The 26,212-nt window shown below is 42.3% G+C and overlaps 2 long non-coding RNA genes across 9 annotated transcripts in view; one reads left to right on the top strand and one right to left on the bottom strand.

Annotated features, from left to right (window-relative positions):
• LOC126527462 (uncharacterized) lies at positions 1–16,360 on the top strand. Of its 3 annotated transcripts, XR_008611466.2 has the most exons (4): positions 1–159; positions 2,862–3,002; positions 12,645–12,827; positions 15,869–16,360. It is a non-coding gene; the product is annotated as an uncharacterized lncRNA (long non-coding RNA). The 3 variants fall into 3 exon arrangements; XR_007598788.3 differs by lacking the exon at positions 1–159 and having other exon boundaries at positions 2,250–3,002; XR_011892847.1 differs by lacking the exons at positions 1–159; positions 2,862–3,002 and adding an exon at positions 9,756–10,931.
• LOC126527452 (uncharacterized) overlaps positions 15,530–26,212 on the bottom strand; it is a 25,259-nt gene continuing 14,576 nt past the window's right edge. For 5 of the 6 annotated variants that reach the window (XR_011892842.1, XR_011892843.1, XR_011892844.1 and 2 more), the window contains one exon: positions 23,139–23,243. This is a non-coding gene — a long non-coding RNA (uncharacterized lncRNA). Of the gene's footprint in view, positions 15,659–23,138; positions 23,244–26,212 lie in introns of those variants that run through there. The other variant, XR_011892846.1, reaches the window with a different exon arrangement.

Raw genomic sequence — 26,212 nt, 5'->3', positions numbered from 1 at the left:
TGCAGAGGCACATAAAACTTGTGCACAAAATCACTCACCTGAAGTACAACTGCGACGAGTGTGAAGTAGCCCTGACTTTGAAAGAACTGGAGTACCGCCATATCAGCGTGCATTTCTTCGAGCCGGAATATGAGAGGTATCACTTTCTGACAATGCCAGGTAAGACACTTGCTTATTCTCTCAAAGCAACGCGTGATTACCGCTGCACCTGTTATTTTTGCATTACGGGCTTGCAGAGTGAACGATTCACTTGTTCACTTATTGCTTGAAATGTGCTCATTTATGGTGCTTTCATGCTTAACATTTTATCTGACCATGCACTAGCTGCAACTTATACCATCATACATTAAATTGCATGCTTATCATTGCTGTTTTGAATCGAAGCAACGCAGAATCATTGCTGATGGATCTTTTTTAGGAATCGCATATTTAAGTTTTAAAAAAATGTACCCGCCGCGGCGGCCGCATTTAGATGGGAGCGAAATGCAAGAAACGCTTGTGTGGCACATTAAAGGGACACTAAAGTGAAAAATTATTTCTTCTGCATCAGTAAATTACTGTTCTACAACACCAAAAACACCACTGTTACAATGATAAGACGTTTGGTAAGCCAGAAAAAGCGCAAGAACGAAATACGGGTGGCGACGCCTACTTGAGTTCCCGCACCTGGGGGCTGTGACGTCGTGGATTTTGATGGCATCTTCTAGGGCCTACGAATTATATATAGCGGTACAGAGTGACTATATTGAGTTCCAAAGGAACCAAATATTAAACATGGCAAGTTTCAGGAACCTTTATTCAGCCAACGCGGCCCAAATGCGAAAACATACTTTGGAATCCCTGACGTCACGCTAACGTACCGGCGCTGGGGTTTCGGCGCAAAATTCAAATACTAATACTTAAACCTTCATTTTCTCATCTAATAATCAAACTATTTTTTGAAATCACTGCCTGCAGGGTTCTCAAACAATGCTTCATTAGTCTAAACTGATTTATTGTTTCACTTTAGTGTCCCTTTAAAGATCCCCTCATGGTCAAAATTAATCCGGACTGCGCCACTATGGCATGCCTCATAATCAAATCGTGGTTTTAGCGCATAAAACCCTAGAATACATTCTATAAAAGAAAAGTGACTGGAGGAGCATGAATGAAGTTAATGATTTGCTATTTTTACTTTAACTAATGAACAAAAGAAAACAAATATACAAAGTATGAACCCTGCTTCTAGTTCCCAACTTCTGTAAGGTAAACCATGCGATACATATATGCAGATTTGGTAGCATGAATATTAGCCATAGTGGTGGCCATGCCATGCAGGAAAGCACTCGCTTTGCAAACTTGGAAATGGGTAAGCACCTATAGTATGGTACAGGAAAAATTTGTTTCTCCCCATTGCAGCAAGCACCTACTTTTTTTTTTTTTTTACTGCATTCTTTAGGGTCTAGAAGCAATAGTTGTCAGGTTAGGTAGCATGGACAAGCCTCCTTGTACATTAATAATGTGTTAAATCAGCTTTTCTGTTCAAGAAATCTGGTCTAATCTTGTGCCTTAAACTGGTGCTGGAGCTTTCATATGCTTTACAGTCGTCGTATAGTTATGCACAGGCTTGCGCGGTATTGCACACTAATGAATAGAGGCAAGTGCACAGGTATGAGATTGCACTTATGCCTAAGGTCGATCTGCAATCGAGTACATGGCTTTGTGTGAGCGAGAACTCCATACAATGGAAAGGATTGCGTCTAAAAACATTTACACACAGCAGAAAAAACAAAGTAGCACTTCATATCAATCTTAACACAATAAGTAAAAGCTGAGTCAACCAAAGCGCAAATTTTGCATTGTTTGATTAAAGAAGTGCTAGAAGTACTGTACACTAGTTCTAATGATAGCTCCTGTCGAAGTTTTATATTTCCTGAATCCCCAATGTGCAAAAAATTTAAATCTACTAATTGTTCAGTTAAAACACGGGGAAAACATGGTGTCAACCACGTGCCAACGCACGCGTGTTAGCCGGCATGTCAACAGCGTCTGACACGCCGGCTGAAAAAACGAAGAGGAAAGAAAAAAAGAAGGATACGCCAAGAAACCAAACTAAGTGTTGTTGCCTATAGCTTGAAATTTAGCATAGCGGATAGATTATAAAGCTCCTTTTAAAATGTTTATGCCTATTTGTTGCAATGCCTTGAACTTATGGATAAGGTATGATTCTCTGTATTTTCTTTCTCGTTCAGAACGGAAATTTGTATGATGTAGAGTTGTCATTTTCAGTTGTCATTTCATGCAGTTCTTGGCGTTGCTCACGAAAAAATTTTTGATGGCAGTCACTTTGTGCTGCTATAATTAGATGCCATGTCACAGTGTCAACCTCAAATTAATAAAGCAAATTAGCTTACAGTTTCTATACATACTGTCTTTGCAGGAGTTTGATCTCTGTATGAAAGCTGCAAAATGTACTCAAACAAAGCATAGTTTAAAAATGTACAAGAAGCAACATCATTCTTGTCACTTTTTTATATCTTCTTTTTCTTCAATTCCATTATGCTTCGCTCTAAAATTTTGCCCTGAGAAAAACAAATGCTTGATCCTCATCAGGAAAAGAGAAAAGATGTCACTGAACCTCTTCTTCATAACTACTGAGTTCCACAACATGTCTACGATTCAACTTTGTAACGCTAGTTCTGTGCATTACGCACCCTGAAGTGCAGACTGAACATACAAGTGTCCAGGGTACTTAATCTTCTTTCTTCTTCTAAATTACCCCATAACATATTCTGCACAGCCAACGTGGGCTTACAATAAACTGATTCCCCTTGACACACTGCATACATGTAACATTTGCTTTATTTTATTATCCTGATCAGCTTTCAAGTCATAGAAGGAAAAGGTGGAGAAAGACACATGCAGTCACTTCATTGCAAGGACAGGTACAGAGACTTGCGGCCACCTGAAAAAGAAGCATTTCTACTTCGTGTGTCACCGGTCTGGAAGTTATGCTTCACAAGGTATCGTGAAATGCCCGTATCATGACAACCAGTCTGAGTCTCTGGCTTTGATGGGTTTTTAAAAACCACAGAGATTTTTGTTCAGTCATGTTTATACGATTACTCAAAGAAGCGTTAACAACATATCGGAATGAACCTCAACCTGGACAGTTATCTCAGTATGCTCACCCAAGCTGGGAATCATGTGTGCCTAAAGTTGGGCTTAAACATACTCCAAGGCCATCTTGGCCAAGATTATACATATGATTCTATTTCCTTCCTATCATTCAACACACCATCTATGCAGTAACACTGAATGAAGTGCGAGTGATGCGAAAGAAAATAGAACAGAATAAAAAATGTATACACTAGCCTGACCCTAATCACCTCAAAGCCTATGCATCAATATTAAACTACTTACACCCGAGTCCAAGCGTACCACTGTCCATGTGGCTGCCCTTTAAACAAAGCTCTAGTAATGCTGGACCTTGCTGTTAAAGAACTCCTATAATCAACCACAAGACATCGGCTGTAATCGCAAACCAGACCTATGACAGCACCAATGTTAAACTATTTGTTGTCACCAATATGAGTTAAGCACATTTGTTTTAGAACTACACTGTACTATTTCTGTGTCAGTGATTGCAGGGGAGTCCTCGTGTATCGTGTTAGACATAAAAGGATTTAAAGAGATGCCTACAGAGACATTGCGAAAGTAGCTGGTATTAGTAGATTGCACCAATGATTGGAACATCTTTTTGGAGAACATGTTATAAGCACATGTAATAAATAATGAACAGTGACACAATACATCCAGCGGTCAGATGCAAGTAGTACTGCTCAACATGACAACAGATCACTCTATTCACCACTGTCGGAGTGGCAAAGTTTAAAGTTTGTTTCCAAAAGCATTGCCTGCCTGGGTTACATGTCGTCATAACCTTCCCATGTTATGAATACGTAAAATTTATAGCAGGCCCATCCCAAAAATTTGGGGACGTCCAAAGCCAGTATATCAAAAAAATGTCTTCTGTTTGATTCTACTCTAACCTTATAGTCCACCGATTTCAAGTGACTGGCCCAGCTAGTAATGCAGGTGGCATGCAGCTCTAACAAGTAGTGCGGCTGGAATAGGAATACTTTATTGTGGCACTGGTGGCCTGAATTCAAAGCCTTTTCATTAAATAACAAAGCTCAAAAAGAACAGTGCCACAGTTATTTTTGTCTTACTGAGACTTGGCTAATACAGCCCACACCCACAGTGGGTGGTGTGTCAGCATGCAGCGGTGGCCTAGCCAGTTAACGATTTGAGCTAGGAAATAAGTAGTCATGGTGCATGTTGGAGCAGAAAAATTGGCCCTTTTGGAATAGTTCGAGTAGTACAGCAGTAATGTGTAGCCATTTGGTGCAGCTCATTATTACTGTGCACTCAGTAAATGCTGCTCAACAGCAAAGGAAGACACCAAGGCCAACAGCCAGCAGCAGCCAATTAGTACCACGTCAGTATGTTGCAAACACTTTTCTTTGAATAGGTAAGAAACCTTCACAAACAATTGAAAAATTCATGCAGAAACTCCTCTGGGACTTAAGTACGCTTAAGCATTGTACCACTTGCTCATCTCCACGCAGCCCAATGTCATTATCAACTCATTTTCAAGGATACGGCAGCCTGTAATGGAAAATTTCAGAAAGACATCCTAGGGAAAGTAAAAGACGTCCAAACGAATGTTACTGAACTTCTTTCCTAAATGGAAGGAACCTCTGGCGTCACGAGGTAATTCATATGCTTGACACCCAGACAAACTGGAAAGCATAAAATCAGGACAATTGCAACACAAGTTTGGTGGTAGACGATCTCAGTAACAGATTGAGTCACAACAACCTTATCTTTAAAGCAGTCATTGAGCAAGACTCAGACGTGGCAGGAAAAGGAAGGGCTTGTAACTGAGTTAGTTTCTAAATATTTAGGCATTGCAGCTGGTGAAATTGAACGTGCCCATAGAATAGGGCAGAAAAGACAAGGCTATACTTGGCTGATAATTGTGAAATTCCTAAACTTAAAAAAGAAAACACATACTGAAAAATGCATTTAAACTAAAAAAGGTTTGAATCGTCTCATGTGGATTGATAAGGATTTTTCAATGAGGATGCAGTCCAGAAACTCCGAGATTTCGGACGTTCCAAACAGAAGCCCGCTGAAAGGTTCAAACTTCTGTTTGACAAGCTTCTACTAAACAACACGATTTGTCTTTGACCATACCACTGATGAAGTAAGTGCCCTCCCGAAACGTCACGTCCTCGTGAAAACCCAGTGATGTAAAAAATGAACGCTGTGATGCATGTGTGTCAATTCTTGTGTCAAACTTCCGCAGCTTATTTTGTAAGCAAGATCACCTCTGTTCTTATCTTTAATCCTGTTCAGTAGACGTTCTAGGCACCGAAACCTGGTTGTCATTCGACATTTTGGATCGTCCTTGTCTCGTCAGTTTTCATTATTTAGAAAACATAAAACTGAATCGAGAGGTGGCGGTGTGTTAATCGCAGTAAAATCTAGTTTGGAAGCTTGCGTTATTGAAACTAATTCCTGCCTCAAAATTGTAAGGGTTGCTCTCTGTCTGCCCACACATTCTACCTTTGTCATTGGAGTCTGCTATCGTCCACTTGATTCATCCCACTACTTTCCGGATTATCTAAACAAGTCTTTAAGTTTTGTCCAGAACAATATTTCTTGTCGGCGATTTCGACTATCCCAATATTGCATGGCATTGATGCCGACCCCTGTATGGCACAAGAAAAACGTCAATGCCAATATTTTCCTGACATGCTCTCAACTTTCAATTTGCATCAAATTGTTTCTGTTCCCACTCATGGTGATTCACTCTGACCTCATACTAGCCACAGAACCAAATAATGTTACGGAAAATGTATTGGATGGTATCAGTGGCCACAATATCTTGCATTGTGAATTCATAGGTGCCCTAAAGAAACATGAAAATAGAAAGAAATTAATATTTGATTACACCTGCGTGAATGTCAGCGGGCTTGTTAGTGACCTTTCCACCTTTTCTGTCGGCTTCTTGCAGTCATTCCCTCATTGCAACATAAGCACAAACTGGGTTTTTCTTCATAATGGGCTGATCACACTTAAAAAGAAAAGCATATTCCAAAATTCAAAATAACAGCCTGCACAGAAAGCACTTGGTTTGCGACGCATGTGAAACCTATATATTGCAGAGCTGAACTATGAGCATCTGTGGAAGATTGGAGGCCCTATCGTGAGCATGCACACTTATGCAGGACCGTAACAACAACAGCCAAAGATAAATTTTTCAACCATGACATTTCAGACATGCTTAGCAATGACACAAAAATTTAGGAAACCCAAATTATCGAACTTGACGGTACCGTTATCTAAGGATGGTAACATTCTTTCTCTGGCACGTGTTGCTATTGAATTCAAGTTTTTTTTTCATCCGTTTTCACGGATGAGACTCCTGTACCTAGTAGCTTTCAGGCCCCTATTTTGCATTCAAGCATGCACAACATTAATATCGCTTCTGAAGTAGTACAGTCCTGTATCGATTGTCTTCCAACTAACTCTACTCCTGGTCGTGATGGCATCTGCCCTAAACTTCTTAAGATATCTAAACCTGCAATATGTCGCATTTTAGCCAAGCTTTTTCAGCAATGTATTGACACGGGATGCGTCCCAAATGATTGGAAGGCAGCTTGCATAATTCTCATATTTAAATATGGTGATTCGTCTAACCCATCAAATTACTGACCAATTTCTTTAACCAGCATGTGCTGCAAACTTCTCGAACACATCATTTCATCTGCTCTAATGAAGTTTCTTACAGAACATAACTTTTTCTTTATCAGTCGGCATGGACTTTTACACGATTGATATGAATTAATGACTTGCATAACTCCACTCATTCTTTTTATCGAATCGATGTAATATCTGTAGACTTCACGAAGGCTTTTGACAAGGTTCCTCAATTCTTGCTCATTCATAAACTGACAGATCTTAACATACATGTGAGAATAACTAGGTGGACTACCAACTTTTTAACTAACCGGTAGCAATCAGTTTTCATCAATGACCATTTGTCTCCATTAAATCATGTCAAATCTGGAGTACCGCAAGGTTCCATGCTCAGGCCTATTTTGTTTTTAGATTATATTAACGATATTAGTAATGGTAGGCGTTTCATAGACTATTTGCTGATGATTGCGTGATCTACTAACCCTGAGGACACCTGCTACCTTCCATCTTACTTAGACAATCTCCGTAAGTGGGGCAGTAAGCAAGCGGAAATCAACATTAATATAACAAAAGCTATCAGATTCGGGACTAGAGCTAAACCCGTGTTATGCAATTGCATAATTATAAAACATGCCCGTAGCCTCGGTATTCACAATATCTGGGTGTTCATTTGTCATCCGATCTGTCATGGAACATTTGCGTAGATGTGATTTTCACTAGAGTGTTTTAGTTTAGTGTCATTACGGTCCACCCCGCTCCAAGTTGCCCCGCTAAGCCACATGGTGGAGTGGTGGGTGATTGCATGTTTTAGTTGTATGTCTAGCCTAGCGGAGCAGAGGGACGGATGGATAGGTGCTATGAGTGTCCCCTTTGGAAAGATGTGTGGGTTGCGCCATGAAGCTCTTGTATTGCCTAATGTTCTACCTATGTTAACAAAGAAAAAAAACCCACGATGACTTCCCATAACCAAACTTTCTGAACTTTGTCTTTGCAAGCCTCTGTTGTTTGATGTTTCCCTACTTTTTGTCCACCAATCTTCCATTCGCTGCTTACCAATCTTTACTGCATACATTTTTACTTTCCCTCTGCTCTTGCTGAACCCAAGGGCTTCAAGCAGGCCAGTGGTGTATGTGTGTGAAAACTTTTATTGTAATGATGTCCGGAGGCTAGACTTCTCAAGCCAAGGCAGGCCGCTCCCACGTTGGCACTGTCAGGCCAAGCCTTTCAGTGACATCATGGGCCCCCTGGATGGCCCTTAGTTGGTCCTGAAACAATGGGCTTTGAATCCTTTTCTCCCACTGTGTCCATCCTTCAACGAGTTTGGGGAGAGTCGCGGGACACCCCGCCAGCATATGTCCGATTCCAATGATGCCATTACAATCGTTGCAGTCCATCTTAATCTCCCTCTACGGATGTATTTTATTAATGGTATATAGGCCAGTGGTGCCTAAATCTACTGCTGGGGAGATATTTCACATTCTAGTAAAGCATGCTCTATTGTTTCCCTAGCTTTACCGCAGCAAGCACATGCTTCTTGCTTCTTATATCTTGCTGTATAAGTGCGTGTTCTAAGGCATCCCGAGCTCATTTCAGAAAGTAATAAGCTTCCCTTTGAGTTATAATAGATTGTTTCCTTCCCGATATTGTTATTTCCTCTTCAGTAGTTACTCATAGCAGGTTTATTTTCCATTGCCGCCAGCCACGAGATTATCTCGGCCTCTCTGGCTTTCCGCTTGATGTTCCTTTCCTATTTGCAGTGCCTTTTGGCCGAATTCAGGGTAATGAAACAAAATAAAAGCACCTATAAGTAAAACTTATAAGTAAAGCTTTTATAAGTAAAATGAATACATATAGCTTATTTGTCCATAAAGCATCTAAACGTGAACTTGTAATGCATTACTGGTCCATTTTATCCAGTGGAAAATAAAGCCCCATCTTGGGAAATGCCACGTGATAGCCAGCGAGCTTGCATTTTGCATCCAATCTGATCCTTTCTGATGCCAACATGTTGCACAGCATGCATCACATACTCCCGCGCTGCGAGGTTTTCAAATGGGTCAGCATGCGCACCTTCTAGCAGACATAAGTCTTCGTCTGTGCAAATCTGTCTTGTAAAGATCAAGGCAGGCAAGATGCCTCGATGCACGTGCCAGAGTGGGTGTGTGCATCGACCACCCTTGCTAGAAAAAAATGGCAGCAACCTTCTGCTCAGGCAGCTTGTAAGCGGACCGTGTTTCTGACTCCACCAGCCTGCTTGCAGCTAAGCGGAGGGCGCATGTGCATTCACGCTTTCGCTTCGCTCAGCTGCTTAGCCGAGTGTAAAAACTGCAAACTAGAACACTCTACTAAAGCAACCAGATCACTTGGCTTCATAAGGCACTATTTGCACTCGGCTAACTCAGAGACCAAATTTCTGGCTTACACCACCTTAGTATGCTCTAAAATCGAATATGCCTTCTTAATTTGGAATCCACACATGAGGCCTACCTCGAACACAAACTAGAGTCTCTGCAAAATAATGTTGCTCGCTTCATCACAAGAAACTACTCGCATACATCTAGTTACGGAAATCGAATATTAGATTAATTTAGCTCCTCTCAATATACGCAGGCTTCCAACACTATTGTCCTTCTTTCATAAACTTTACTCCAATCGGTTGTCCCACGTGACTCTAAATATCAGACTAGCTCGTGACATGTGTCTTGACGGCTTGATCACCAACTTAAAATCGCACCCATCTTCACCCACACTAATCCGTTTTTCCACTCACCTCTTCTCCTCGCTATTTGTCACGACTCATTTGTACATAATTTGAAGTTGTTCCTAGAAATCTGAACTACCTCTTACCTTGCTGTTCCGTTCCAGTTGCATTTCTTGATGTTCTTATTTAATATGCAATTTTGCTTTCCTGTTTAGTAATGTATACTTAAATTTTTTTCCATTGTTTTGTAATGTAAAACAGCTCATTGTGATAAGCCAAGTATTTTAGGAACCTTGTCATTACTATGTTTTTTCACACATTGTATATACCCTGTAATAAGTAGTTTTTTTGCACTAATTCATGTTGTTCCAATTCATATTTCTTGTTTAGTTGTGTACTTTTGGTATGTTTTGCTCCTTTCATTGTAATCCCTGTAAGAGATGGTGTCTGCCATGAAAAGGGTACCTGGCCCATACCATTGTCCGACTCATTCATGCTAAGGATGCTATTGAAGGGAGCAATGAGGAGTAGGGGATTTATTTACAATATCTACATGAAGGATGGAGAACATTACATCTGATCAGTCTAGCATGACTGAAATGCACACTGAACAGCCGAAAATGTCTGCTTAAACACTCTCTGTCCTTACTAGATCCCTAGGCCAGGGAAAGCTGCCATCCAACCTTCATCCAATCAAAGCGTCCAAAGTCGTCGAAGTACCCGCCTTTGAGGGCGAAGGTTCACACACTCTCTTGCACTTTTGTTTTACTGAACACACCAAAACCAGTGAGGCCTCATAGACAGGTGTTGTCACGCTTGACTCAAGCTCGCATGTCTTGGTTCCTGAGCTGACTCTGCAGTTTGCTGCTGAATCTGTCATGACCGTGACTATTACCAGAGTACATGGGGGAATGCCATAGAACAAACATTTCCAGGAGTTTTCTTGCTCCAATTGGTCCCTGAAGGTGACAGCGAACCAGCTAACAATCCTGTCCGCCAAACGTGTCAAGCCTTACTGGCTCCGAAGGGCTATTCGAAGGGGGCGTGTTGTTGGCTTCACGAAGCGATTCATTGCAGTGAAGCCAGAAGGTCACTATCCCCGCTGGCCAATCGTAACATCCCCCACCCCTATGCCTCCTGGGCTCTTTAGGGTACTTGAACAAAAAAGTGTTATGGAAGTTAATATGACCGGTATAAACAGCAGCATCGCAGCAACACGGACTGCTGCAGACGGCGGCGCCAGGTGTGCTGATGACGTTCTGATCATTATAAGCTGATACTGCTCTTTAGTGCCTTATTCATCCACGTCAAACCATTATGCACCGCGTGGACCATATCTTGAACTCCGTGTTCTTGTCGCTTTGCCTTGAAGAGCGGACCCATATCTTCAAAGTGATCTGCGAAAGGTGCACGGTGCGGTGTGTGCTGAGAGATTTGCGAGCGCTGCTTCGATCTCGTGGTAGCGACAGGCAGAACAAAGGTAAAGCCACTCGCTGCTGCATGCTCTATCTATATTGTATGCACTTTTCACTTTGTTGGGTGCTTGAAGGCTGTTCACCTCCGCCGTAGGTCGGCCCAGTATTGCACTATCTCTGGGATCGGCCCACATTTTTATCTTGCGTGATGGACGTTCGGTAAGCATAGAAATGCTTACACATTTAAGAAAATTTTAACACTCAGAACCAGCCAATTACTACCATGCCAGTATGTTGCAAGTACTTTCATTTGAGTAGGTAGAAAGCCTTTGTAAATAAATAAAAATTTTGTGGGCTAATGAAAGCAGCTGTGTGCCTAGGCGTCGGAGAGGCAAGAAATTACAACTGCACTAGAACAACTTGCTCTGTCACACATAAGAAAAGAAGTGAAGGTGAATGTCTTATGTGCATTGCAAATGACACATGTGCTTTCATATGCACTATGGCATATGCACAAGTGTATTACACCCGATAACAATGCAAGAAGCTCGACAAGAGACTGCCGCGAGGCTATGAACGGCGTCCAGAAGGAGGTGCCATAGCACAAATGGATGCAAAGATGGCAGTGGTGGACACAAACAACATTGCTACCATTCCATGCACTCAATTTTGTTACAAGGTGGTTTGCTGGCCTCTGCAAATAGATATGAGTCGATTCATCAGCTAACTGTAGCTCTAGTTACTGATACCCAACCGACCTGATGAAGCAGTGCTGATTAGGGCCAATGGTCAGGGTAGTGTGCCATGAAATTAGCTTTTGGTGATTGTGATATGGGCTGCAAGCAGTTACAGGAAGCTTGGTGTTAATATATTGGTACGATTGGCAATTGTTTCAGAGATCATTAGTACGAGTTTTTGATAACTGATGAAGCACTGCTGTACGAGTCCACAAGATCACAGCAGATCTGCTTTCCATGTGAAGCTTTCATCACTTTAACTTGTATATTATTCTACTATATGCAGGGCTCACAAACTATATACAATATTTTCCGGACAATAATTTGAACCTGGCACAAGTAACCTCCCCCTCTTTTCACAAGTCAGCAACTATCACAAGTGTGCACAGAAGTTAGTTCCTGTACTTAAAAGATCACAAATTGCCATACAGTTCTGAACCACGTGCAAGAACACATGTATGCAATGCAAACTGTGTGCCTTCCAGTGGGTCTTAGCGCATGCCATTGTGCTTGCTATGAATGCTGCTTTTGTCACCGTACCCTGTTAGCATTGCATATAGTAATTGCTTCGATTGGTGTTGACAGCCAGGACGAAACTTATACTGAGAGAGGCATGCCTGATAATCAGATCGTGGTATTGGCATGTAAAAGCCCTAATTTGTTTTATTTGTTCTTGTTTCGAGACAAACCAAGTGCCCTTGAAATGCTGCATGCAATGCTTTGACTTCGGGCAATCCATTGCATTACTGCAAATATTACTCAATATTTGAAAAGTCTAGTAGATGATCCATCTCAAACTGACTTACTTGCACGTTCACTATTTGTTTCTTATATTTAAGTCTTCTCGTACCTCTGCTGAAAACGCTGCGTTGCCCTGAAAGCGTGAAAATACGACACCTTTGCGCACTTCGCGTAGCCAGGTTTCAGGCAAGTTGAATTGTAGCTAAATGGTGTAAATGGTGTAGTAGAACCACCACTAAGCATGTGTTGGAAGTCCAGTGCTTAAGTTAGAATAAACTACCCGGTTATCTTTTTCCACAGCTACAAGTAAACAAAAGCTGAAGCGGCCTTCAAGTGTCAAGTGTGGAAAAAGATGTTTTGCGGCAATGGCTGTGACTGAAGACAACACAGGTGTGTATGTGGTTTTCCAATTCAAGCACAGAGGCCACGACTTTGAACTGGGTCGTGTTTTTCTGTCCAAGTCGGAAAGAGCTGCTATTGCTGGTAAGAAACCACTTTTGCCCTGCTTTATAATACATAAAGAGTGGTTGTTGAGTTTTCAACATCCCAAATACAAGGCAATACTCATGCCAGACCATGCAATGAACTTGGAGCACATGAAATTCATTTGAAATTCATAATTTCCACATAATTCGAGGCCACCTTTACTGACTGCAGGGCATTATAGTTAATGACATCTTAAACATGTTTATCATTTTGCTACATTGTATCAATGCCTGAAGGGTTCAGAGAGAGAGAGAAAAAAGGGAACCGTTCTCCAATTTCACAGCGGTAACAACTACCTTGGCACAGCCAGTGGCCTGTATTTGACCTATATGGCTATTCTTATTGCAGGCAACGACTTTAGTTATTTTATACTTGTTTGCATCACTTCATGTACCAAGCAGGAAGGTGTAGTGCCTCCTGGTGCACTGTAGGCCACGCAGCAGACTGTGGCTTTTTCTTTTTCTGTTTTATTTTTCAGGCTTTCAGTTAACTGTATTGGTATGACTTATGATCCTAGTGGGATTCAATGTCTCAAAATAGCAGTAAGCTGGAATAATTTCCACTTGGGATTACTTAAGGTGCATTGTACATAATTATGTCTGCCATTTTGACTAAACTGAAGTGCAAGTATTACAGACATCGATGAAACTGCGACCTCTCGCCACTACTGTAGGTCATCCACAGCTGATGTGCTTTCCATGTGAAACTTTCATCAGCTCAAGTTGTATTTTACTCTACTATATGTAGGGCTCACAAACCATGTGCCATATTTTCTGGACTATAATTTGAACTGTTGTACGAGTCACCCCCTTTCCCCCCTCTTTTCACAACTATCAAAGAAAAAATATGTGTATATAACTCATTGTATAACATGCATCTATCTTAACTTGGGTCAGCATCGTGAAATGCGATTGTGCATGTTTATACACTTATCCTAAAATGTCGTACTTACCCATTCCAGGGCACTAAACTTCAGTAAAAAAAAATTTTATGAGCCGCACATTCTAGCAGACAAAATAAACTGCAAGTACATTGCTGGAGAAAAAGAATGTCTCATGTTGGTCTTGCATAAATAAGTTACACTGTTCTACAATACGCTTGGACGAAAATGAAAAGAAAATGGTGGCACCTATGGTTTGGAAAATATGGTACCTAAATATTTTGAATGCTCATGAATCAGCTATGTGAATGAAACATGATTGAAACGATCACGATAATTAGGCTTATACCCCTGTCACACGGCGAAAACTAATGTCATTTGAAAATGATGACAATGACGATAGTAAAAAAAAAAAAAAAAAGACACGCCTCAAACCCACTTTTGTCCAATAATTATTTTCCAGTATGCTAAATTCTACTAGAATATGTGATCATTGCTTTCAAACCGTAGTGCTCGATTACTAACTTGTCGACATTGCCAACGAAGTCGAGTCGAGCTAAGGCAAGCAACAGGGCGAAGAGAACGATAGGCGCGTCCGCTACATCTGCTAATGTGGTACGAGAAGGGCAGTTGCATATCATCGCCTTTCTGATGTGCATGCGAGCTTCTAATATCCTCATTCTTGGCGCATGCCACAGGAAAAAACTCGTATGCTTTTATGCCAAGTCAATTGAAGTGGCCGCGGCCGATGCTCCGGTGAGAACCAACACGACTGCTGCAGCGAAAGCTAAAGATGGCTGTCTGGTCACTGGACTGAGAGTAGTTTTCTGTATTTACCTATGTGATGGACTTCAATGTCGTTAAAGCAATAATTAGGTAATAAAATGGATAGAATAATAGTGATTTTTTGTTAAAACAAAAAAAGAAGCACATACTGTTTGCGAAACACTGGTAAACTCGTGGTGTCGAGGATACACATTCAGTTCCAAATGAATGCGAATGAGTTTGGCGAACTGATTTGTTTGTAAATGTCATTTTCGAAAATGTCCTTACGTTTTACCGTGCGACACCAAAGAAATGGCATTATCAGCGAATGTCATTCGTTGTAAATGACATTAGATTTGCCGTGTGACAGGGGTATTAGACATGAACTCGTAAAACAGCTTCAAGTGTCCAGTCAGTACTCTACTTGACTGAAATAATACCTTTAACTCAAAAACCCACATGACTGCATAGCCTTCAAAGCATACGTTCACAGGTGTGTCTGCTCTGTAAATATGGATGAATGACTGATAAATCAACCATTAAAAATAATTGCTGAAAGCTTTAATTGGCAATTTTTATATTGACATTAATCAAATTATGTGCATCAATTCAGTCAGTAACAGTGATGTTTATATTTAAGTTAATCTGGAAATGCTGCACATGTTTTCGATTGCAGACTGTTTTGCCCTTCTATGGTGGCATGCCACTATGGAAGTGGCAATAACTTATGCTATGGAATGTAATTGGAAAATTAAGTTCTAACTGTAGGATAGAAATTGATAACAATGGCAATATTTAGTAAAGGAACTAAAAGTGGAAGACATTTTTGCCCTGGGTAGGATCTGAACCACAATCTGCACATGTCCAGTCCAGTGCAATGCTTTTACAATGGTTCAGTAATGTCTTGTGCGAACAAGGTTACCAACAGTGAAGGATGAAATTGGCAGCCTAGCTGTAAACTTGGTACACGCAATAAATTTCTTCACTTACGTACCTGATAACACTGGTGCAGATAATCCCTATGACGGTTTATCAATGACATGTTTATCAAACATTGAAACACTTAAATATGTAATCTTGCCTCTTCAAATGTAATGTAATCGTGTAGTGTAATTCAGAAATGTAATCTTGCCTCTTCAGCAGCTGAAGGCTGCATAGCACCATGTCCTTGCAAAGAGCTGACCTAAAAAGAACAAAAATTGCGACAGCTTGAACTATTTAACACACACCATTGCAAAAGGTTTTTGTAAGTCAATGTAACTCATTATTCAATTAAAGGAATTCTAAATAATGATATTAAAAATGTTAATCAGTGCCCATTTCACTTCCTTGCGTGCTCGGTAATTTTTACTTATGCTTCAACTAATATACACTTTTTCTCTACTCTCTCAAGACAAGCTGCGAGAAGGCGTGTCCATGGATGCAGTACTGGATAATGTGCGGTCCAACGTGGATGCGACATTCCACCGCATTAACCTGTTAAGCAAGCAGGATCTCCGCAAAATAATGAGGGATGCCAGAGTCTCGAAGACCGAGCGGCTGCACGATAATGACTATGTGAGCGTGCAACTCTGGGTTGAGAGGATGCATAGTGAAAAGGAAAACCCATTGCTCTTCTTTAAACACCAAGGACAAACAAAAAGTGACATTTTTTTAGAGAAAAAAATGAGGACCTTTTGGATGACAGAGATTTTATGCTAGTCATCATGACCACACCACAACAGGAGCTTTTCAAGAGGCTTGGAACTGATCGTATATGTGTCGATGGAACACATGGAACAGCAGGTGAGCAGTACTATATAAATGCATTAATAATAAAAGCAAGAAAGAGGGAATGCTGTCCGAGAATAATTGCAATAGATATGATGAGTAGTATTCCTTCACACATGGTATTTCTCTTAATTTTTCATTTGATGGAGTTCTCAATTATCAGTAACAGAGCAAGAATGAATTCAGCGCTCTGTACACTGGTGATATCATTCCATTGCTACTGTCCTCATCGCTACATGCCCTGCATATCCTGTCTGTATTGTCACCACGGAGTTATAATAGGTCACATAATACAGCTCTTATCACATTTGTCTTGTGGGGATGCGAGACTGTCACACGTCCCCTGATATGTTGTTTTTCCCGCATAGCTTCCGTCTCCTGCATTGCGGCTTCGCCGCGGGCCCCAGGCCACGCGAGAAATGGCGCGAGTGTTGCGCTGCTAACGCCGCCTCATGGCAGGGTTACTTGAGGGCGCAAGGGAGAACACGTTTCCTCTTTGGTTCGGGACGGCAAGCAGCACGGACGTGCCGCCCGTGCGCCGATCCATGCTTCTGCGAGATCGTCTCGTGAAGCCTTGTGCGAAAGAGCCACCGTTCGCGTGACCGTACGCGTGAACGACCAGGCATTGGGATCCAGCAAGGGGCGAACATATTCGCTCGCTATCCGGTCGCGGTGAGTCGGACTTCCGCGATTTGTCGCACGCCCATCGGCATGTTTTGTGGAATAGCAACTCGGCTAGCAGGCATTGATCTATGAAAGGTGCAATAAATGCCCTTGCGATTGTCGTTCCTTTGACCCAAGGTACGGGATGAGAATCCCACAGTCTAGAGTGCAGAAACAGTGCATTGCACTGTGTATTAGTGCCTTCTGTCAGAGGTACAGCTGTCTCGAGGCTGTTTGGCATCCTGAACTGTTTGCCAATTAGGCGAATCACTGATTACTGCTACAGTCAAAAGTGCTTTTTCTTGGTGGCGATGGGTGGTTCCCTGAGGACTGCAAAAACAAAACATTTAGAAAATCAGGCAGTCCAAAAAAAATTAATGCATGCCTTTTACTGCCATTTAAAGGGAGGTGCTAGTCTAAAACATAACAAGAACCTAGAACTATGAAACCCCAGCTGTTTACATACTCTTATGGTAATTTCAAATACTATATAAATCAGTTTTATAGCAAGTTGCATAGGTTGTGTTCTGTACAATGACAATGTGTAAAACGTAAGCATTATTGCCCCCATTTTTTTGTCTCTAAACTTCCATAATTGCAGACCAGTGATGGCGCATAATCCTCCAAATCAACTGTAGAATACTGAAATCGTTATTCACTGTTGTTTTAAAAAGTGCATATAAGTGTTAAATTAGAACCTGTGAAACCATTTCAAAATGTTTAGACAACCAGTAAGTGTTACTCAAGATTTTATCTTAAGTATATAAGTGATGTTGAAGATCAACCCCTCAGTGGTGGTCAAGACAGTTTAGGGTTTCAAGCACAAAGTTGACATTCTGGAGCAGTTTAGGAGCAGAAATTTTTTTTCTACTTCGTGTTCCAAAAGTCTTCTTGGAACACTTGGAGTAGTACAGAAGTAATCTAGCCATTTGGTGGAGCTTATTATTACTGTGCAGTCAGTAAGCGCTGCTCAAGAGTGAAGCAAGACACAAAGCCAACAGTAACCAATTAAGCTTGCCTTCCCAAGGACGGTATACCACGCACATCATGTTGCAAACATTTTTGTTTGGGTAGGCAAGGAACTTAATTTGTACCCGCCCTAGTTGCTTAGTGGCTGTGGTGTTGGGCTGCTAAGCACGAGGTCGCAGGATCGAATCTCGGCCAGAGCTGCCGCATTTCAATGGGGGCAAAAGGCGAAAACACCCGTGCACTTAAATTTACTGTAGGTGCACATTAAAGAACCCCAGTTGGTAGAAATTTCCGGAGTCCCACACTACGGCATGCCTCATTATCAGAAAGTGGTTTTGGCACGTAAGACCCCATAATTTAATTTTTCATAATTTTGTAGACCAACCACAACACTTATCAGGCTTCTTGGTGCTTGCGCTGTAACAAGAGAGTATGTATGTGTGTAAATAAAAAAATGTAAATCATGCCATCTTACAATGGCCCCTTTTCACTGCTGGTATGCTCCACCACGATACATTGCATAAGCCTCTTCCCGTAGCAAGCTATATTGCAGCAAAGTTGACGCTTGAAAACTGGCATTATACAACACTTTCTACAATGGTTGTGCCTTCCGCACTTTGAAGGCAAAGCATTTCAGCATCCGAAATTTCAGCTGTGCTTATAATTAATTGCCTCTGTGAGGTACGTGGCAGTGTTGCAAGGATACCCGAATTCTCATGCATGTCCGAAAAATAGTTTGTTGGGTGTATTTCTGCTTGGTAATGAAGACCCGCCACAGTTGCTCAGTGGCTATGGTGTTGGGCTGCTGAGCACGAGGTCGCGGGATCGAATCCCGGCCACGGCGGCCGCATTTCGATGGGGGCGAAATGCGAAAACACCCGTGTACTTAGATTTAGGTGCACGTTAAAGAACCCCAGATGGTCGAAATTTCCGGAGTCCTGCACTACGGCGTGCCTCATAATCAGAAAGTGGTTTTGGCAGGTAAAACCCATATATTATTATTGGTAATGAAGACTGCTACGACAGTGCACATTAGTGACACAACAGTGGCCAAATGCTCAGATTCCTTTTAAGTAGAGTGCTGTGTGCTTTTATGACTTTGGTGAAGTTAGCATCTGAATTTGCCATACACACACCTGCAAATTATCTATTTATTAAACTCACGCACACATAATATCACTATAATGAGAAATGCATAGTGTTTTAGCTGTTCCCTGCAGAATGTTTTCTGACAACTGCTTTGATGATGGATGGATGAATAAATTTCTTGACATCCGTCGGTACGTGCGATTAGTGCGCAGTGGGCCACTCCCACGTCGGAACAGAGAGGCCATGCCCCTCCGCCGCGTCGCGGGCCCGATGGACAGCCCAGAGCTGTGCTTCAAGGTCCGAGCTGTGTGGAGCTCGGTCCCACTCTTCCTTGGTGGTCCTGGCACTAGGGGGCAAGCCCAGAGCATGTGATCAAGGCTAGCTATATCCTTACAGTAGTGACACGCATTGTGAGGGTGCACGTCCGGAAAGATTTTGTGCAGGAAGGCCGGGCATGCGTAGGTGCCTGTCTGAAGCCACCTGTACGTGACTTCTTGAGCTTTATTGGGTGCTTAGTGCGGTAGCGGCATGGTTCTCCTGACTAACTTGTAATGCTGGGTGAGATCGTTGTGACGAGGGGATCGCGCTCGCTTGCCCATCCTGCTGAGAGGGAGTCCGGGCTCACACGGTGAGTTAGATCTGGTGCAGTCTTGTGTGCTGTCTCGTTGAGGTCACTTTTTAAGAACAATATTTGATCACGAATATACTCTTAATGCTTCACACACAAAACAATTTGTTACCTTGTTGTGTCCATGAAAGGGTTGTATTAAGAATAATTTTTTGGCAGCCTTGTTAACAGTTTGACAGCATCAATCAGTGAATCCTCAACAGGCACTCTGCAACACTTTTTCAAGAAGGAAAGCCAACCTACTGAGTCTCCAACACATGCGATTTCACATTTTGTCACAACCTTAATGCAGCTGGCACATCTGGGTTCAAGCTTATATAGTGCTAACTTAGGCAAGTTGGCACTTCATTTGTCTCCTTTATGTCCTACGTGTTGTAATGCTATGTTATTTATTCAAGCTCCTACTTCTGAGCAGCAAGCAAAATGCAGTTGACTTCATTCCGTTAATTCGACTCTGACGGGACTGACGAAACAGATTGAATTATCTGGTGGGTCAAATTTAAGAAGATGCAGAAGAAATGCCAACACACATGACTGATTTATTTGCCATGGTTTACGTACAGATTCTAACATGCCCCAGAGTGAAACACACGCCAGCTGTCTGTGTGTCCAAAGTGTAAACTAGCATAGAAAGGACAAAAGCCCCTAAAATGAAACAGAAATCAAATGCGCACACAATTTTTGTTTTAAAAAAAACGGACAAGGGTCCAATGTGTTGCACATTGCAACCAATTTTCCAAAGTCAGCTTCGCCGCAATACATCCGTGTTATGCGGTAAAGCATATGAAAATCGACAAGAAAGTTTTGTTAAAGATGGCACATTAGAAATGGGTGAATACCACAATCAGACGTTTTGATCTGTGATTATTGCTTGGAGCTCCTCCTGGGCAGGCAGAAAATAGGCATTTCCTGCAGGAGATAAAGTCTGTTTCACACATCTACTGTCCTCTAAGGTATGTCACCAAAGGGGTCGCTTATTGGGTTCACTGTAGGGGTCAGCATGCATGCTGACTGCTCAAGTTGGAATTATTGGGTGAAAGCCTATTTTAGTATCAAAATAACCGAAGTTTGGACCTATAGAAATGCACGTGTGTCGGCTGGGACTTTCAGACGGGATCAAATTTATGGGAGTCTATTGTTCTGCAGCCACTGAGCACTGCAGCATGCCAATATTCTGCTATGTGTAGTAGGAGATACATTCTTGCTGCAAAGTACACTGCCATACGGTACAGTCGACTTCTGTTAATTCGACTCCGGGTAATTCAATCCTGGCCAAAGGTCTTGGCCGGCAGTCATACATTTCTACAGTCCCGAATCTCTTATTTTGATTGTAAAATTGGCCTTCACAGGATAACTTGAACTTGGAACAGTGACTCGCTGTTGACCCCTATATTGAACCCAATAGCGACCCCTTTAGTGGCAGCACGTCTAGCTCGGCGATGCTTAGGAAACAATGTATGCATTCAACACGTGTGATCGCGTGTCGACAACTCCCATTTATGCTTGCCATAGGAAACTTTTGAAGCAAGAACCATATATCACAAAGTTTAATTACGGTATTTACCCGATTCTAATGTGTGCCTCATAAGTTAGCACTAGTAGAATGCAATAGTTGTACACTTTTCTTTTCAGTGACACCTGCCGTGGTTGCTCAGTGACTATGGTGTTGGGCTGCTGAGCACGAGGATGGGGATCGAATCCCGGCCACGGCGGCCGCATTTCGATGGGGGCGAAATGTGAAAACACCCGTGTACTTACATTTAGGTGCACGTTAAAGAACCCTAGGTGGTCGAAATTTCCAGAGTCCTCCACTACGGCGTGCCTCATAATCAGAAAGTGGTTTTGGCAAGTAAAACCCCATAATTTAATTTTTTTTTTCTTTCAATGACAGTGGTAAGCTCCCAGCCATGATTTGGTAATGCCTGCCATATGCATTCCACCCCATTTTTATTCTTAGGTAAATTGCCTTTTCATGATCAGGGTCCCTTACGAGCAACTGACTTACTCCTGTACAGACTCTAGAGGCTGACTGGCGATGTGAATTCTTCAACTTTGTCTTCTGCATATTAATCTTCAAACCCACTTTAACATTTTTTTGGTTAAGGTCCTCAATCACTAGTAATTTGTCCCCACTGTTGCCGAGATATTCACTATTGATCCGCACTCCGAATGTGCTGCAACTGCAGATTTGATATGGCATTAATCAAAGCCAACACCGCCGTGTTATCTCACCACCTTGAACTGACACTCTCATACGCAGATCCACTGGCCACTGTAATCACCATGGCGGGAACGCTAGGCTATTACGGTTCTTGACATTCGGTGCTGTCTTTTTCATTGAAAGAATTCACCGCTGTCAGCAAAGGTACCCACTCTGCCTCTGCAATCCTCGTAAAGCACGGCGCGTTGCATATTGCTAGTCCTCGAAAGGCAGCTTTGCCTCAGCACAGTGATGCTACGCGGTGAAGTGTATGGGACGCAGCACACATATTGTTAGACTCGCGTGCACTTGCAGTCTCCTGTCAGAGTGCCAGCACCTATATGCCTAATAAGTGTACTGGCAGACCTTCAGAGCTTTTTCGGACGTGCCTGTGGCGATTTGGGCCCTTAAGGGCAGTAAAAGACATGCATTCATTTTTTTTTTTCGGACATTGTAGCGGCCCTTAGGGAGTCTGAAAAATCGGACTGTACAACTGACCAAAAGGATGCTTCATCCATGGGGCGAACACGCATAGGAAGGACCATTGCATTGAGGAATGATCAGGAAAGGAACTGTGCCGCCGCCTCTTTGAAGGAGCTTGCGCTCAAAAAGCAAAGTGTTGGCTGACGCTAAGATGCAGGTTACCCACATCCAAACCAAAATAAACCCCTTAAAGCAGTGAAATGCAACAGTGAGGCATTATGCGCAGGCTGAGAGTATGTCAGGACAGTTGAGGTTGACTTTCCAGTTGCTTGGAGAATCTCATATGTGACAAAGTTCGGGCATGATACCAATGAGCTTGCTATCAGTTGATACAAATAGCTCTATTTGCTTTTGTATGCATCTCTTTTTATTCGCATTTTAAAATGTTTGACTCTATTTGCCGTGAGCTAGACCACTTTTTTTACAGTGAAGCTGTCTATGGTGAGGATCTGGCAGATCGCATCCGCGCATAGACCAACAATTTTTCATACGGTGGGCCGATCCCAAAGAAAGTGCAATACCAGGCCAACCCGAGGCAGAAGTGAAGCAAGCATTAAGCACTCCCCATATGTGGGCTGATCCCGAAGGTCGTGAAATGCCAGTCAAACCTGCGGCGGAGATGAAGCAGGCTTTAAGCACTCGCCACACATGGGCCAATCCCATAGGTAGTGCAATACCAGGCTGACCCGCGGTAGAGGTGCAGTTCACCATTAAGGGGCCCACGTACGCAGCTTTGCTGGTCATCCTTCACAGAGTAAAAGGGCACAGAGTTTCTTTCGAAGATATTTTAGTAGCTGTGCATTTTAGAAACCCCTCTTTTCAGTTTTCTATTTTGAATAAAATAAACACTACTCCTTACTGTTCAAACTGGATTGTTTTTATTTTTTTAACATGCTTACCAGAGAGTGACAGCATCAGGTGACATGGTGTCAGCCCATCTTGACATAAAACAAAGTTCTGTGAAACCTGAAAAAATCAGGGAATTTGAAAATGTCAACTTGGTAGACACGTTGTTCTTCTAAGCATGCAGTATGGCACATAAGCCTGGAGGTTAACGAAGAATCTCAAGAACATGTTAAGGGCCGTACAAAGAGCAATGCAATGATAAATGACAATGAGACAGGAAGAGAGCAGTGCGGATAGTCGATATTCTAGTAGACATTAAGAGGAAAAAATGAAGCTGGGCAGGCCATGTAATGCATAGGGTAGATAACCAGTGGACCATTAGAGTTGCAGAATGGGTGCCAAGGGAAGGGAAGTTCTGTCAAGGATGACAGAAAACTAGGTGAGATGATGAAATATGAAAGCACAAGTTCGCATCAGCTAGTGCAAGACAATGATAATTGGAGATTGCAGGGAGGCACCTTCATTCTGCATTGAACTTTAAAATAGGATGATGATGAATGCGTGCAACACTTTAAAAAGAAATTTGGGCCGGAAATAGCTTGCACAGTTCACCAAGACACGAAACCAAATTCGTATGCTTTACCACTAACACAGATGTATTCCAGCGAAGCTAACTTATGAAAAGCGGCCACCATTGTGCAATCATCTATTTCATTGTTGGAACAGCTTGCGAAACATAGCATGTTGGAAGGAGCTCTAACTTTTTTTCTTTATAGCCGGCTATAATATGCACATGCTGAATTTTTTATAATTAATGCTATGTGATGTGCAAATTAAGCAGTAATTTTAGCAGTATTAAAACGTACCCTAGTGTAACAGTACAATGAGAGACATAATCAAGAATTTGTATGTATGCACATCTGAGTTCGCATGCAATGCGTGCTGTCATCCTTGAGTGCGCACAGACGTGAAACTGGTGCACTGGTCTTAGTGCAGCTTGGTAGGTCATAGTTTGTGAGGGGATTCGTAATGGCAGTGCTCCACCACGCCACAATGCAGCAGTCAACGCTGAAGAGAGGAAATGCTAATTTTACCAACGCTACACATGCTCAACAGGCCAATGAGAGTGCTGACAGGTGAGCTTGAAGCTCGCCAGATCCATCTCACAATTTGTGCGTCGTACATGACAGCATAATCAACATTTAATCATCGATTTATTTCAACTACCATGTACGTCGACGTTGCTTCTTTAGTGTTGATACTTTGTTGGCCCCCTCCCCTTTTTTTCTTCAAGGATACTTCTGACAGTGAAAAATAACACTGAATGTCCACATGAACAGGAACTGGCATAAGATGCAACCATTTGTGACCTTTTTAACAGAAGCTTGTATTGCCTCACTGGTGTCGGTGTTACCGCGTGAAAAAACCCAAGCTGCGCAAAAATAGAAATTGCTTATCAGGCTGCGGATTCGAACCACCGACCTCTGGGTTGCGAGACCACCATGCTAACCGATTCAGCCACTGTCAGTTCATCAAACGCTGCCTTTAAGGTGGGTAAGTAGAAGCAGCGCAAGGCATGAGCCAATCACGGGCGTCCCCTTCCTCCAGAGGAGGGAAAGGGTGTGTTCGCTCGCATGACACCCGCAGTTTCCCACACCAGTTCAGGCCCAGCAGTCAGGTGGGGAGGCTGCGTTTGGTCTGTTCTGCCGAAGAGCAGGCTGTGTTGAAGGAATGGCAGTGGGAGCAGGCCACGTGTTGTGCCTTTGGCCAAAGAACAGGCAGTGTTTGATTGATGCCACCGGGAACTTGAGAAAGGGGTCGACGTTGATGTGCCGCCCTCGCCGTGAGGCGTTACAAAGAGCCGCAGATCCCAAGTTTCGCTTGCACCCCACTTCGCAGCAGTGGAAGGGCAGTAACTTTTTGGCCTCCATCCTTGTGTCATAGTCCAAGCATGCTCTTGCTAAATAGAATCATTCTTGGCAACTAAAGCTTAGTGTTTAGGTGCAATTAAAGCTCGTCATTGGAACAGTGTCCAGTACTTCAGAATTTCACAATAAGTAGAATACCATTTTGTTGGCAAGTACCACGGCAGAGATAGTGACCTATAGGTAGATACTGAAAGAGCCAGTATAGTAAGAATTTCATTTGAAGTTGGAGGAATGGTACAACTCTTGGCATTCTGGGGAGTTAAAAAGAGTGGAATTAAGAGATCTCAACTTTGTCAAGCAGGAATGAAATGGAGGGCCCGCCCCATTCTGCAACTTTACTGTGGACCAGTGTATGCCAACATGGCAAGTAAGAAAAAAAATTGGGTATTTCATGGTGCGTGTAGATCCATAGACTTTTGTTCCCAGTGGTATCTTTTGATGACATGCCCAGGCTTTTTTTTTTCTAGTCACTTGTTACACTTTAATGCGATAAAATCTACTTGAACCTCTTGTGGTTGCAACATCCGCAGGCGAGCTCGTTCCCTCACTCGTCACATAACCATATCTTGTGAACATTATATAATTTTTTTTCTTTGCCTCTTAGCATTTTGGGTGATATCCTGAGTGATGAAAACAAGCACTACATAAAATCAGCAACATCTATCACTACGACAGATTCATAACAATAGTGCAGCCACTACATTATTTTAGCTTTCCATACTAAATAAACTCACTGTGTCTGCGTTCAGTGTGGACAGAGGTAAACTTGCACACGTAAGTTTTTGGTAACATTCATAACAAAGCAAACAAGCTTTCAGGACTATAAACCTTTGAGTCACATCAGCTATGTGGGAGCAAAATATACATTCAAAAAACAGGAAAAAAAAGGCACACTGTTATGTGCCACTAATCCTTTCTTAAAAAGCTGCAAGAATTTTAGGCGGTTTTGATAGAATTATAGCATGGCACAAAACTGATGGTGCTGTGCATTTGGTCACCGCAAGCAGCTGTACATTGTTAACCTCTCTGGTGAATCATGTCTGCTGCAGAAGCATCCCTAGTATGTCTCCAAATTTCAAGATACTTGATTTAGTGCAGTATCACTCTTTGTTGGCCTTTTTATCAGACTGACGCAGAAGTGGGAGCACTGTACACTGTTCA

This window comes from Dermacentor andersoni, chromosome 2, assembly GCF_023375885.2.
Source record: "Dermacentor andersoni chromosome 2, qqDerAnde1_hic_scaffold, whole genome shotgun sequence".
NCBI classification, from domain to species: Eukaryota; Metazoa; Arthropoda; class Arachnida; order Ixodida; family Ixodidae; genus Dermacentor; species Dermacentor andersoni.
This window is presented reverse-complemented; position numbering and strand designations above follow the sequence as displayed.